This window comes from Lissotriton helveticus, chromosome 3_1, assembly GCF_964261635.1.
Source record: "Lissotriton helveticus chromosome 3_1, aLisHel1.1, whole genome shotgun sequence".
In the NCBI taxonomy this organism is placed as follows: Eukaryota; Metazoa; Chordata; class Amphibia; order Caudata; family Salamandridae; genus Lissotriton; species Lissotriton helveticus.
Window position 1 is genome coordinate 1,473,144,295 of NC_136061.1, and position 15,781 is coordinate 1,473,160,075.

Genomic DNA, 15,781 nt, shown 5'->3' on the forward strand with positions numbered 1-15,781 from the left:
CTATGTATATGTACTACAAATGGTGCTGATTGCAATTATATGAACTCAGTTGTTGGCCAGGTGTTCAATACGGTGAACTTTGTACCCAGTATTGACTGTAAAATTGTGTAAACTATTTCTTAATCACTACTGTGTAATTCCTTTCCCCTTTTTTTCATTTGTTTTCATTTTCTGGATCACATCTTTTCTTTTTGCACGCTCCTGTCTTGGGGCAACCTACGTTTTTTATTGACAAAAATAATGTAAATGAATGAATATAGAGAAATATTAAACTGAAACATATTTTCTTTATCCGTGGTGCAATGTTCTGTTCGAAGATAGAGTCTTTGAGTTATAGATAACATATTGATTATGGTCTCCTGTTTTGAATATCGATACTGTTTTAGATTTGATCTAATGATATAATCAATAGGTTTAGGACCACTGTTTGTTGATAATTATAAGTGTCCAGGTCCATACCTTATGGGCCACCCCATTCATGTAATGGTTATCTATGTGAAGCATGGCGTAGGCCCCATCACATATATTGAAGTATGGATCCGATACACCAGGAAGGATGGTGTTCTAAAGTGGCCCAAATATGGTAGTTTTGACACAGAGGTTTTAGATAATCTAGAGGTCAGACTCTTTAAGAAGAAAGCCCGGCCGGCGATGTTTGACTCTTTCCGCCTATGGCGAAAGGAAGCCAAACAGAAAGAAATTAAATTAGCTAAAAGGAATAAAAGAGAAAAGGGTATTTCGATAATGCAAGCTGCTATGCAGTATAAAGATAATGAAGAAGAACAAGCGAGTGAGCAGTTGCAGAGGCATCGTAAAATGGTAATCGATAAATGCTATCCAGTTTTGCTGCCTCTTCAGCAGAATGCAGCAAAAGAACTTGAGAAAGACCCTCTAATGTCACATTTATTGAATTCGCCACCACCCTATGCGCAGAGTGCTACTGCACCTATGCAACCTTTAGTTGTGCAACCTCCGATTGTTGTGCCTCAGGTTTTTCCACAACCGCCAGCTCCTCTTCAGTTGGCTCTTACTGCTACGGCGCAGCCCCCTCAAGGGCCGCTGATTTTGCTACCTGCTCCGCCTTTACTCCCTACAACTTTGCCTACTGCATCGACTACCTCTTCTGATGTTCCTCCTGTTACTGCGTCTGCATCTGCATCTGCCTTGCCTCACTCTGCTTTTCCGCCTGTTCTTTCGTCAACTTCTCCTTCTGTTCAACAGAGAATGACTGACACTGTTGCTAGTCTCCTATCTCCTCTTTTTGGGGCAGCAAGTATGACCCCTGTTTCAACGCACAAACAGTTGCGTAGTCAACTGCCCGACTCTAGAGAGCGGGAAACGTTGGATTATTTGGCACATAAATGGGTTACAGATCCCACAAGGTATGAGCTAGGGTCTGTTATGGATGTCTTCCACCAGTGGGAAGCACCAAAGCAGAGATACATTTTCGAAAAAATGTGTGCTTTTCTTTGTGAGGATTTGGAAGATAATGATTTGGAGCCCAATCCACCTGAGTTGTGCCGTGTATGGTTCGAGTTTGCAAAAGGAATGATTGTGGGTTTCGATGTTGAAAGAGCAGTTGCGACATTGTTGTCATTTAGAAGGGAGGCTATCTCTCGGTCGTTGTTTGAGCCCGGTCCCTCTGTTAGGAGGAAAGCGAGACAGTACCCAATGAGAGAGGTTCCTCCGGTATGGAAGGATGCCGTTGCAGCTGATGTCGCTAATCAAATTGATGCTGTGCCAGCACACTTTCAGCGTGTTTTTGTACATGTTCCTTGGAAGCGAGCTGAAGTTTTGGCCCTTAAGCAGACTTTGCCTTACCCCCGTAAAAATCCTGCAGGATATTACAAGGAACTATCTCAGACTGCAGACTCATGCATTATGAATTTAGCCGATATCGACATGTTGTTTGGAAATGCTGTTACAGCGTATGAATGGTGTTTCTAGCACAAGAGGTCGAGGTGTTTCACAAAATCTTAGAGGTAGAGAGTGTGGAGGATTCCCCCAGAACGCACGTCTATTTCCTCCTCAGAATTCAATGAATAGTTTTGATCAGCAGAATAACGCGTCCGGTAGGACGACTCAGTACTATGCTGATGACTACTATGCAGAAGATGAAAATATGGAAGGTAATGATTGCTAGGACAGCCATAGACAAAGAGAGGGAGTCGTTTCAGTTCCAGTAGATCAGAGTGGACCTTATGTTGAGGTGATTACATCAGGTGTGTCAGAGCCTTTTCTGTTGGATACTGGTGCTACAAAGAGTTCTATTATGCACTCTAAACTCCCTTGCGCCCCTTTGTCTGGCGAAATGAATGTTTCAGTAGGTTTTTCTGGCGCCCCGGTTAGGAACCCAATTTCTAGTCCTATGTCTCTGTCTGTTGGACCTTGTGAATTCGAAGCACCCCTTATTCTGATGACAGGTTGTGGTGAGAATTTGTTAGGATTGGATATGTTAAAAAGATTGTATGCAACCTTGTATTGTTCTCCTTCAGGAGTACAGCTTACACTGGGTAAGAAAGTGGTCTCCCCAATGTATTTGTTGAAGAATAAACTTCCGGCAGAATTGTTATCTCTTCCTGATATTCTTTAGGCTACTGGTCCTAATGATGTGGGTCTTTTGGAAATACCGCCATATGTTGTGACATTAAAAGCGAATGCTAAAATGCCACGTATTCCCCAATACAAGAACTCTAGTGAAGGTGAGAAAGCGTTGCTAGCGATCATTTATGATTTGATTGAAAAAGATGTAATTGAAGAGACACGAGGCAACGTTTGCAATAGCCCGGTTTTGACTGTTTTGAAGCGTACTGACCCTTCTCAGCCACCTGTTTATAGGTTTGTGATTGATCTTAGAGAGGTGAACAAAATCGTTGTGCCACAATTTCCAGTCGTTCCTGATATCACTGCCCTATTGACTATGATTCCAGCTCTGCGACTTGGTTCTCGGTGATTGACTTGAAGAATGCTTTCTTCAGCATCCCGATTGCCGAGGAGAGCAGGGATATTTTCGGCTTCTGTTTAGGAGGACGAAGCTTCCGGTTCAAACGCGCTCCCCAAGGCTATTGTGAGAGTCCATCAATATATAGTCAGGCTTTAAAAACACAGCTTGATACAATTGTTCTACCTGATGGCGCTACGCTCATTCGGTACGTTGACGATTTGCTAGTCGCTGCAGATACTGAGGATATTTGTAAAGAAGCAACGTTGTCATTGTTACGTCATTTGTCTGATTTGCATCACAAAGTGTCCCTTTCAAAGTTACAATATTGTCGACAAGAAGTGACCTACTTAGGTCATCTCTTATCGAAGGAGGGAAGGAAACTGACCCCAGAAAGAATTCAGGCAATTGCAAAATTGAGTGTGCCTGTGACACAGAGAGAAGTGCGTGCTTTCTGGGGTATCACGTCATATTGCAGACAATGGATACCGAATTTTTCCTTGCTGGCCAAACCTTTGGTGGCATTGACTCGTAAAGATACACCGAATCCCCTTCCATGGTCTGAGGATTGTCAGAGAAGTTTTTCCGAATTGCGTGATGCATTGTGTTCGGCTCCTGTGTTGGGTACCCCCGACTACAGTAAGCCTTTTACACTGTATGTCCATGAGAAAGAAGGTTGTGCATTGTCAGTGTTGACACAGTCTTTTGGGGACAAGCAACGTCCATGCGCGTATTTTTCGTCGACTTTGGATCCGGTAGCTAGAGCGTTGCCGAGTTGCTTGAGAGCCACAGCGGCAGCAGCAGTTTCTATTCGACAATCTGCTGGTTTAGTGATGAATAACACGTTGATTGTAATGGTTCCACATGCAGTGGACATTTTGTTAAACAGGACCAAGACACAGCACTTAACTAGTGCTCGATTGTCAGGTTACGAGTTGACACTTTTAGCGAGTCATGTGCACATAAAAAGATGCAACACATTGAATCCAGCTACGTTGTTGTCGATTGTAGCAGAAACAGATGTTTCTGAACAGCATGATTGTTTTCTTAATACAGAAGAAGAAACGAAAGGGAGAGTAGATCTCAGAGACACTCCTCTTGTGGAGTGTGATGGTACCTTATGGGTGGATGGTTCATGCTTCAAGCTTCCGAATTGTGATACGACTGCAGCATATGCTGTTACGACTTTGCATACGATTGTTGAAGCTGCACGTATCCCACATAATTCAGCTCAAGCAGCAGAGTTGATTGCACTTACAAGAGCGTGTGTGTTATCAAAAGGAATGAAAGTGACCATATATACTGACAGCCAGTATGCATTTGGTGTGGCTCATAGTTTTGGACGATTGTGGAAGGAACGTGGGTTCCTCATGTCTCATGGAACTAAGATTCAGCATGGTCAGTTGGTGAATGAGCTCCTCGAGTCACTTACCTTGCCGTTGCAAGTCGCGATTGTGAAATGCAGTGCACATAAGAAGGTTACTGATGATGTTGGTCGTGGTAATGCATTTGCTGATGAAATCGCAAAAGAAACAGCGAGAGATGTGATGAGTCAAATGTATGTTGCAGGCCCTGCGAGATGGGTTGGTGACATCGGAATGTGTGAAGATACGATAGAGAGTGTGAAGTCTATTCAAGCTGAAGCTACAGAGAAAGAGTTGAGTGTGTGGAGAGAGAGTACGGGTAAATTGGATGCAAATGGTTGTTGGGTTGAATTGTCAGACCATCAGCGATGGTTGTTACCCGATGCATATGTGCTTGCAGTGGTTACAATGGCCCATGGAATGGCTCACATCAGTGTGAAAGGGATTTGTAAGTTGTTGGCTCCGGTATGGCAAAATGCTAGAATTCCTAAGTGTGCAGAGAATGTGGTCAAGAATTGCATGGTGTGTCTGAAATACAATCCTGGTAGGGGAACTGCAACTCCAGCTGGTCATTTTGCGCCTCCAACGTACCCGTTCGAGGTTTTGCAGCTAGATTTCATCCACATGGAAAGGTACAACAATTTGAAATACGTACTCGTTGTTGTTTGTGCCTTTTCGAGATGGGTAGAAGCATATCCCCTGAAAGACAACACTGCCATGTCCACAGCTAAAGCCCTTGTCAAAGAATTCTTCCCCAGATTTGGCCTACCGAGAATGGTCTGGAGTGATAATGGGAGTGAATTTGTGGGTTGAGTGATGAAGAGAGTATGTGAAGGGCTAGGAATCCAGCAGAAATTCCATGCTGCAAATCACCCCCAATCAGCTGGACTAGTAGAGTGCTACAATGGCACGTTAAAACTTAAACTGGCCAAGATACAAGCAAGCACTGGTCTTAAATGGCCCGATGCCTTACCATTAGCACTTCTATCGACAAGAATGACTGTGCATTCACGAGTAGGACTTAGTTCTTACGAAATCGTGTTCGGCCGCCCGGCCAACATATGGGGAGTGCCTAGGCCGACAAAATTCAGTGAGATTGAACACCCTGTATTGCTTGATTATTTGTATGATTTGACGGATAAATTGCGTGTTTTACACCAACAGGTTCACGATACTCTGCCTCAGGTCTCTGAAGCTCCAGGACACTATCGATCCTGGTTCATGGGTCTTAGTTAAAAACTTCCAGCGGACAAAGAATGATCAGCCCCGCTGGACCGGCCCTCACCTAGTCCTTTTGTCAACAAGATCCGCCGTGCGAGTGGAAGGCAAGCGGAACTGGATCCACGGCGTACACTGTAAGAGGGTCCCTTTGCCTCTGCCGTACGACCGGTGGGTCCAGGAGGGTATTGCTGACTCTGAGACTGAGACTGTGCCTCGTTTTCTGCCTTTCAGCGATGCACGCGTAAAAGGAACAAAATCTGAACGTGAAAGTGACAATCTTTTACAGGAAGCTGTGCCACCGTCAGTTCGATTGGACACTACCAAGACAGAACTGTTGTTCCAAGACCAGACATTACCTGGAAAAAGCTGTTATAATCTGAGGCCGAGAACTATGGACAAATAAAAACCTTTTTGCTTTGCTATTTTTGAAAACGCAGCTCTCTCATCTGAGAAACTTTTTTATTTTTGTTTTTCGAACCACCATCCGGGTTCAGCTGTAGGGACGCGGGCGACAAGTCTTTGGAGTGCAAACCGAAGACACAAGGTCGACGGTTCTGGTTGATTCTTGGGCGTTTCCCTTGGACTGACAGGCGCATTCCTAGGCACGGAACACCCTACCTCCGCGAGCAGCAAGGTTAGAGGATGGAGTTTTTCGAGATGGAGAGACCTGCCAAAGAGATGAACTTTAAAACCAAAATGTGTATAATAATGACCAGAAAAAGCTTTTTGATATTTTGCATTTTTATGTTGCTTAGTGTAATGATGTTTTTAATAGGATATGTTTTATTTTATTTTCGAGTAACATTTGCACCAACTGTACAGCCCATGCCTCCTTCTACTGTTTCCTCACATTCTTTTCACCCTTTTCCTGAACATGAATCCGTTAGGAGATTAGAGTTTATCAATAACTCTTTCGTTCAGCTTTTACACCAACACCAATTAGTAGTGAACACGACCTACTGTTGGGTGTGTGGTCTTATGCCTCATACTACTGATAAAGGTATCCCTTATCTGGTCCTGCCTTTTAGCCATAATGGTTCTGTGTGGGCATACAGAACGATGTTCATCTATGCCCATGAAGTCCACCCCCTACGTTCTGTAAAAGATAATCCAAAGAATAGTGCTCTAGTTAAGGGTATAGTAGATATGATTAGAGAAGCTACTGCCTATGAGACTATCCCGAGAGATGAGACACTAGCGTATATTGGATGGAACGTGACCGGATATGGAGTTACTCTGAGTGAAAACCAGCGAGCAAAGAGATCTTCCCCGATTTGGATTGTACCCCATCAGGGTCACCTATGTCTGCAAGGTAATGGCAAGAATCCCGGAGCTCAGTTAGGGAAGAGTATCTGCACTGAGACATATGTTTTTGCGTCTCAGACTTCCCCTTCGTTCCTAGCAGCTAAGGGTACCTATTTCATCTGTCATGATAGAGCCTACACATGGTTGCCCCCTGACTTCTCGGGCACATGTTTTGTTTCGTTCCTGTTGCCACCCAACTACACAGCTGCGGCAGATTACCATAAGACTAGGATAGTTAGAGGTGTCTTCAGTAAAGAAGACACTGTGGGACAAGAATTTGGAGACTTCTTTAAGGGTTTTCTGCCGTTTTGGGGACCTATGGTTAACAGCAGGAACATAAGGCTATTGACGAGGGTGGTTGAATCCACCGTAGTTGTAACTGCTGGTGCCCTTAGTAACTTGACTGCTGAGCTCCAGTCGGATCGCCTTATGACCCTTCAGAACAGGGTCGTGTTAGACGTCATACTTGCAGACCAAGGTGGGGTATGTAAAGTGATCCAATCGCGGTTCTGTGTTTTCATTCCAGATAACCCTCCAACAGTGTACCAGGCCATTTCCAAACTACATAAGATCTCTGAATCTATTCATGTGGATAAAGGAGATTGGTCGTTGATGGGGTGGTTCTGGGAACTGATATCCGCCTGGGGATGGAAGATTCTGATGGTCATTGGGATGATTTTAGCCATCCTTTTCCTGTTCTGTCTGTGCGTACAGTGTGCTCCTGCTATATGTGGCCTCTGTGCTACATCATGTGTAAGGAAACCTGTATCAAGGGACGAGCTAAGTAATAGGATGATGCTACAGCAACATCTCAATGATTTTATGAATATAGACCTGGACTCAGATTAGCGTGAGTGTAGGTTGATTGCCTATGTAAGGGCAAAAGGAGGGGCTGTAGTACTGAAAATTCTGGACCCGTGTCATAAACATCGTCGTATCATGACGATTTTGGTATCAGCGGACCGAGAATGACAAGTACACTATATACGAGCATTTTCGGCGTATTCAAGTGGCGAGATCACCCTGAAATCAGGGATCTCGTCCTGAACCCTCGAGCTCCATTTTGTGTATGGCAGCCATTTTGTGGTTGCCCTAACATAGGCCGATGACTAAGGCCGAATAAAGTCATTTGGGACACGTACACCTTTAACTGACTTTTGTGTGACCTGGGCAAGCTGACTCCAATGCCCAAAGCCAAACCTGTTCGGCCAGTTTCTTTTGCGGTGGCCGAACGAGATTAGGATCAAGGTGCTGCATATCATAAACCGTTCATTGAACACAGCCATGCCTAATCTCGCACACACCTGTCTCTGTTTCTTTCTTTATGACTTGCTTTACGAGGAGGAGGTGCCCGATTTTATTAGGGGTCCGTCCGATATCTGATGAAAATGTTGGGCCTTGCCGGGAAATTGATTGTGGGCTGGACAAACTGAAATGGGCTTGTCATCATGAATCTGCTTTTTCTTTGTCATCAAAATATGTGAATGGTCAACTGTAAAATAAGGAATGTTTGCCTAAAGCATAATATTTTGTATAAAAACGGATGGCTGGCTTTGTGAGGTTGAGCAGTCTCCTGAGAATATACACCGTGTTGTACTTCTAGGATACCTGTTACTGGCTGCAGCCAATAAATTCGATCTTTGACTTCACCAAGAAGACTCTGTGTTTCTGTAGTCTGGGACAGGAAGGACTCGAAGTCTTAGGGTGTGTTCCCTGGCACCACTGGGTTCTTAAAAACCCAGTACTTCAATTTGGTCACACAGGGCTTGCATCGGGGCTTGCTCATTGTTGCATGTATCTGGGTGAGTAAAAGTTTTAAGAGTCTGATAAAGGGTTTTAGGAGCCTTCCTGGCCTGCTCTAGTTGCAGTGCAATATGAACTTTGTGCACATGTTATATATTTTTATGGTAATTATATAGAGGTGATTTATAGCGTGCTTTGTCAAATGCATTATGAGAGAGCCGCCAGCGCCGCTCCAGTTTTTTGCATGGGCTCTTTTCTGTCTTAAGTACAGGAGTCAACCAACCTGACTGGGTATGCCTCGCTGATTTAGTCCCTAGTTTTAACGGGGCCAGGACATCAATGGCCGTATTAATAGTGGGGTTGTACCGGGCTAGGCCAGCCTCAATATTCTCGGTATCGAGGTTCCAATGAGTGGGAGTTATATCCACAGCAGCCTGTACCCTGTTGGGTCTCTTATTGAGAACACATGTATTTCCACATTTGAGGTCATTGCACTGGCTCCCTATTAAGAAGAGGATTCTCCTCAAGACAGTGGTACTGCTACCAAAGGCCCTCCATCACTCTGGTGCCGGTAACCTCAGAGCAGGGACTATTCCCTATGCTACAACTAGATGCCTTCATTCAGACAACACTTTTTTTGCCAAAATCTCTCAGGTTCAGCGATTCAGAGCTGGTGGGCAGTCCTTTTACTTTTTAGAAACATCGGTATGGAACAAACAGCCCCTGGAATTACAGGACACTGTAGACTCTGCAAAGTTTTAGAAGACATTGAAAACATGGCTCTTCAGTCAGAATTAAAGGTTTTGGTCATTCGTCAGTCAATTTCTGCGGTGTAGAGAGCCAGCACACTCCGTGGAGTAACAGAGCGCTATACAAGTACCCATTACATCACATTACACAGAGACTTGCATGGCAGCAACATGTGTGCTAGCTAGAGGAGTAAGTGAGGTAACTGTCAATACATCTCACTGATGGGTAACAGGTAAAGAGACACTGTATTGCTGCCTGCTTAATAGTCCTTCAAACGAACTGCGAAGTTACCACTGAAGTAGGGTAGGGAAGTAGCAATTTGGACTGATAGGTAGATCAGATCTTAACTACCAAGAGCACTGAGACAGAGCCAAGGCAGAGCCTCATCTATTGTGCAGACAGGGAGCTGGGCCAGGGAATGGGCCTGGCATATAAAAGGCTTGTGTCTGGTGATGGTTGTGGATTGAGGGGGACTCCTAGTTCGCCACTGGTCATACGCAGGCAGCCTTAAAGTGTATAGGACGTATGGACTCTGGATCTCCCAGCGGGGGGATTAAAAGACTTAGGTGACAAGCAGACTCATGTATTTGTAACTGTCAGGCCTATTAAGCTTCACGGGGGTAAAGTCATCATTGCAGTGTGTTGCTAAAAGTGGTCAAGGAGGGTATCCCAAGCTATTGAAATTGCTTGCTTACAAAGATGCTGAATTTCTTTGCTTTGCAGGTCCTTACCCTCTGCCCTCCCCCATTTCTGCAGCACTCCATGCAAAGTAGTGACCAGAGGGGCATGTACAACCCTTCACTGTAAGGTTAGGATTCTCTTTGCCAGCAGGAGGCCAAGCCGGTAAAACATGGTCACACCCTGTGTCACTTCCTACGCATAAAAATGCCAAGTGGCCAGTCTTCTCATGCTTCGAGGTCAGTGAGTTTGGTAACTTCTGTCATCATATTGTAACCACTAGAAGGAGAAGGTGAGGCAGGGCAACATATGCTGAATCAGAGAAAGCCGTGCAGCGGTGTGGACAGCATAGATGAGTGATATTGAAGTAACAGTTCAGTAGCTCTGGTGTCAGGTAGGCCTGGTGCAGAATGGAGAATTGAATGTTTTTGAAATGGCCATTTCTAGACACTCATTGGGGAAATTCCAGAGCCTGTTCGCATTCGGAGTCATGCAATACCCTGCCAATATCATACTCCTATTTGCCCAGCAATGCGACAAGTGGAATACCAGTGTGCTCCAGTCTGGCCCTAAAGAACCACGTTCTCACATGGCGCCATGCTCCCCTGTGTAGAAGAGAAAGTATAAAAGGGTGTTTGAGGTTCCTCGTTGTATATAGACAAAAGCATGTGGCATATATGGTGCAGCTGTCTGTATGTACGGAATTGCCCTAGAGGGATAGCATGGTCGGAGATAAGTTGGTGAAAGGTAAGGAGATGGCCTGCGGCAAAGAGGTCACGGATTGTTGTCAGGGATTGCTTGTGCCAGCTTCACAGGTCAGTGTGGGAACCAGGAAACTGTGGGAGGACCAGCAGGGGGAATGCTGGGAATACGGTGGTATTTACAACAAGGGGTGGCGAGGGACAGAGTCTCTGAATTAAGCAGAATACTCTCACCCAGTCAAAAGATCAGGGCTAGATCCAACACCGTTTTTTAGCTCATTGCACCATCCCAGCTTCAGAACCTGGCTGTATGCAAATTAGTCTGTTCCTGTCCCAGTGCATGATGGGAACAGGGCAAACCAAACTAAAAAAGCCAATTCTTACACTGGGAAGGAAACAAGCTTCCGGGGACCGGTTTCTGGCATTACAGCCATCTTCGGCCCGGCTTGCTTGAATCCTGATGGTGCAATGAGCAAGGGACTGTGGAAAAGTAAATTTTGTCATGTTCTGTGTCCCTACGTGTCATCCATCATATGTTATGTGTGCATGACCAATATGCATATGTTATTCCCCATGTCCGATTAATGACGCAATTATAGTTGTGTCCTCCTCTAGTATGCCAGTTTCCAGTCCTCGTGAATACTACGAATACCAGGCCTATGTAAAGCTACGTTGCCACGTTTCTCAGTGTGCACGTTATTTCATTATAAAGTCCCCGTTTCCAGGCCTCAACAGGGCCCGGACATCAGATTCAGCTCATGTCTCCTGAAGCCTCGCTGAGGAGTGATCCAGCCCCCACCTGTATCCTCGACCTTTCACTTACTTCCTGCCTCGCAGTGCCCGGTGCAGCTTGGCTCTGCCTCTGAGTCTGCCAAGACTATGTTATGATTCCAGTTATCAGTTTAGTCTTCCTTCTCTGCATTCCTAAGCTACTGAACTACATCAATAGTTTCCGTCATTGTCTAGCCTATGCGGCTCCATGTTAAGAGAAATACTGTATTTAATGGTCATTTAATATTCTTCATCACGCACTACAGGTAGAATAAATGCATGCTCCAGTCTTAGAGTCAGTTAGCCTTTCCCCTCATGACTTCTAGTTTATATCAACATGTTCTCTAAACATCAGATACTAGATAGGGTTTAGGTACATGTCGCTCCGACCCTCCAGACTTTAGTCTCTGCTCCTAGCACAGAGTTCATAGCCCCCAGCTTCTCCTCGTAACACGTCATTGCCAGTTTGCGCGCACCATCAGGTTAGAGGTCCCGGCTCCTTAGGTAGCCCCCTCCTATGTTTCCGCCCATTCATGACATATTCTGTTACGTTTGCATCACATGTCTGAGTTACACCTTCTTTTTACTCTTATCTTTCGCGACTGCTACGCGTCACGCCTTCTGTTCCACCCACTGCTACGCCTACTGCAATGTAATGCTATGTGTTTGCGCTATGTATATATGCTCGTGTATTGTTATTAAAAGTTAGAGCGCGCTCATCCCAGACCCAGCCCCAGCAGCTGCTGGGCCCTGTCATCCTATTCCTATGCAGGTTGTCCTGTTCCTGTCCTTATGCTGTATTAAACCTGCAAAACTCCTACTACCTCGAATCTTGACTCTTATTTATTGAGCTATCTGTTATGATGTATGTCTAGTCAAAAATAGGGTATTATTTATTTATTTACCACATAATGGCGCCCGAATAGGGACTTGCCCTTTCCCCACGCGTCGGTGAAGCCACGCCGACCCCTGACCCTCTGCAGTCGTGACGGAACTCTTCTGCGCAGTGGCAGATATTTCTGCTCAAGTATCCCTCAGGCCCACGGAGGAGACGGAGGAGGCGGTCCAGCATCCAGACGAGACGGTGGAGGAACGCGGCGAGTCCCGACCAGAGCCCAAGCCAAGAGTCCAAGGTCCGAGGTATCCGGAGGTCCACCCGTAACTGAAGTCCGAAGTTCGTCGTCGTAGCAGTCCAGTCCAGTCCGAGGCCTTCCGTTCTTGCTGCCCGGTGAGTACCGTTACTGGGGTGGTATCTAGACAGGGTCAATTTAATTGACTCTGGTCTGTGGGTTGGTGGTACACAGTCCCACAAACGAAGTGTCCACTTCGGTGGATACGGGTCCTGACGTGTCTCTTTATGAGACCGGTAAGTTTCGTACTGTTTCAGCAGTGCATCTCGTTTCTGTTCTAGTCAGTTCTGTTCTCGAGAAAATTCATGTGTTCTGTTCTCAGTATTTCCAGGTAGTATTCTGTTCGAACTGTTATTTTAAATGTCCGTCATGTATTTTAATGTTGTGGTATGAGTGCGACGTGATTTCGTGTTTATTGTGTATTGTATTATGTCCAGATTATAGTCCAGTCATGCCGCTCTTCTCAAAATTACGTCAGTTAAAAACTAGAAAGGGTCTGCTGGAAGCAGCAGTTCCCGTCCCGCCCAGGGACAGTCCAGGTCACTTTATGTATCAGAAACATGGCATAAGCGCCATATTGTATCTAGATTTATGGGTAGAATATACCAAACAGTTAGAAGAAAAGTATAGATGGCCCGTATCGGGTACATGGGATGCCGAATGCATCATGCGAGTAGAAGAGGCATTATGGAAAAAGAAAGCCAGACAATCACAGAAAGATGCCATCGAGTTATGGCGCAAAGAAGCTCATAAAAGAACCGAAAAAGAAATCAGAAAGTCAGAACTAAGTAGAGAATCCCAAGAACGAGCCCAAGAAAGAGAATTAATCGAGATAGGTGAACGAGTTAGAACTGAGCAATCAGACAGACAGAGGAATGCCCTCATTAAGGGTATGTATCCTCTTCTTGCCAAAGGCTTGCCAAAAGCGACCCCGGAGGCATCCAGTAATTTCCCGCCACCGTTAGTTCCGACCAAGCTACGTCACAAACCGACCGCAGCTGATATTTTTATTTCGTCCTATCTGGACGACACAGTCCCAGAATATGCAAATCCTGTTCGCACTCCGCCAGTCCCTGTAAATCAGGTAATTCCTGCTCCTCCAGACACCGGGGTGCCCTTAACAGCTCCCCCAGGTCAGCCCGCCATACAAGTCCAGCCCACGTTACAATTACCGACCCTGCCAGGACGAAAAGCATCAGTTGATGATTCTAGTTTAGGGGCCGCAGGAGGAGGTCTTCCTCAAACTCCGCCACCATACAAGCGTTTATCAGCACTCGAATTACATGCTCAAGCATCACAGCGTACTCCTAAGAGTAATAAGTCTGTTGCAGAAATCAGGCAAACCCTTGGCGAATGTGTCTATGACCCAGTTCCAGGCGAGTTTAATATGGTTTTATATTCCGTACGCGTAAGGAGAGTGACCGAGTATCTAGTCACCCTGCCGAATATGAAAGAAGATCTAGACAGGATATATCGTTTCATCCGTACAGGGGATGACCCACAAAGTATTAGTGATGCCATGTCTCAAAGGAAAGCCGATATTCAGCGCATGATATTAAAGTTCTTAATTAATTGTCTAATAAGGGAACAGGATTATCCGTCTAAAGACCCGGAAGAAATGAAAACCCTGACAAAGTGGAGTGATAATATAGCCGAAGGAAAGCACAATACCATTGGTGCCATGGAAAGTATGTACAAGAAAATCCGTAGAGAGATAATAAAGATACACGAACAGCGTAAAGCAGCACAAGTAAGCGAGAAAGAAAGTACCTCTGATCCTGAAGAGGAAGACGATGAGAATACTGCCAGAATAGCGTATGTAGGAAAACCTAGATTTCCAGATCGCCATTTACGTCTAGAACACAAGCCAACTTTCCATCATTCAGCACCAGAACAAGGTTCCCTAGAACAAGTATTTCAAGCTACCGATCACATTCTGAAATCACGAATCGGTTACAGTGAGTTAAGTACTATGCATGAACAGGAACTAGTCCGATCAGCAGTCAGATGGATTACTGATTCTACCACTTTTCCAGACGAAATAGTGGCACAAATGTTTCTGAAAATGCCCCCAGCCGAGCAGCGACTGGTGGGTATGTATATGATTCAGCACCTCATTACTCTGTATGAGGGTCAACATTCTGATCCAGGCCCGTTACATGATATCTTGAACGAGTTACTCCAGTATAGATGGAGAGGTCTAGGTACCGATTTAATTAGTGTCATTCTAGAACAGCGTCACAAATATAGAACATTCTTGAACCCGCATTTTGTTCATGTCTCACCCCCAGAAAGTAAATCATTCTACATAGACAGACAGAATCCGTTACGAGAAGTCCACCCAGTCAGAGGAGCGGGTGGCGAAATGCAGCGAGTGTTTGTATACACTCCGATCACAAAGATGGAACTCCTCGAAATGAAGAAATTAATTCCCTGTCATGATAAAGATCCAGCAGGGTTCCATAGAGAATTAAAAGACATGCTCCGTATGGGAGAATACACTTACCCAGATATCATTAAAATGTTAAAGGTTCTGCTGCCCGCAGGGGTGTATGAAAAGCTAAAGGAAAAAGAATGGGAGGTGGGAGAGAAAAAGATAGATTGGGCAGTCCTAGAAGCAGAAAATAAGATACGTGTACCAGGTACTGGTCTTGGAGAGAAATGTAAAGAATTACCAGAATTATTAATTCAAGTTTTACCCAGATTATTAACAACGAGAAAAGAAGACTGGGATGCAATCTCAGCCTGTAAACAGAAACAAGATGAAGATATTAGTGATTTTTATTCTAGGTTTGAAAAGTGCTTTAGTATCAACAGTGGCCTCAAGACAAGTAGTGAGTCATACCCTCACCTTTTCGTTACTAAATTAGTCGAGAATTCAAGCCCACAAGTTAAAAACCGAGTTTTGAAAGTCGAAAGCACCTGGCAAGCAAATACTCCGTCCCAGATGCTCCAGATGCTCCAGTACCACCAGAATAGAATCAGGGAAGAGCAAGAACACGAGAGAAAACGTATGAAAGACACGAAAATGAAAGTACTAGTTGCACAATCTGTTCCTCAAGACAGTCAGAAGAGGGGTCCGAATCAAGCCAGTCATCCTGCAGCTCCCGTTAAAGGGAACTGCAATTATTGTAAACAGCCAGGTCATTTTATAAATGAGTGTGCAGTTCTGAAACA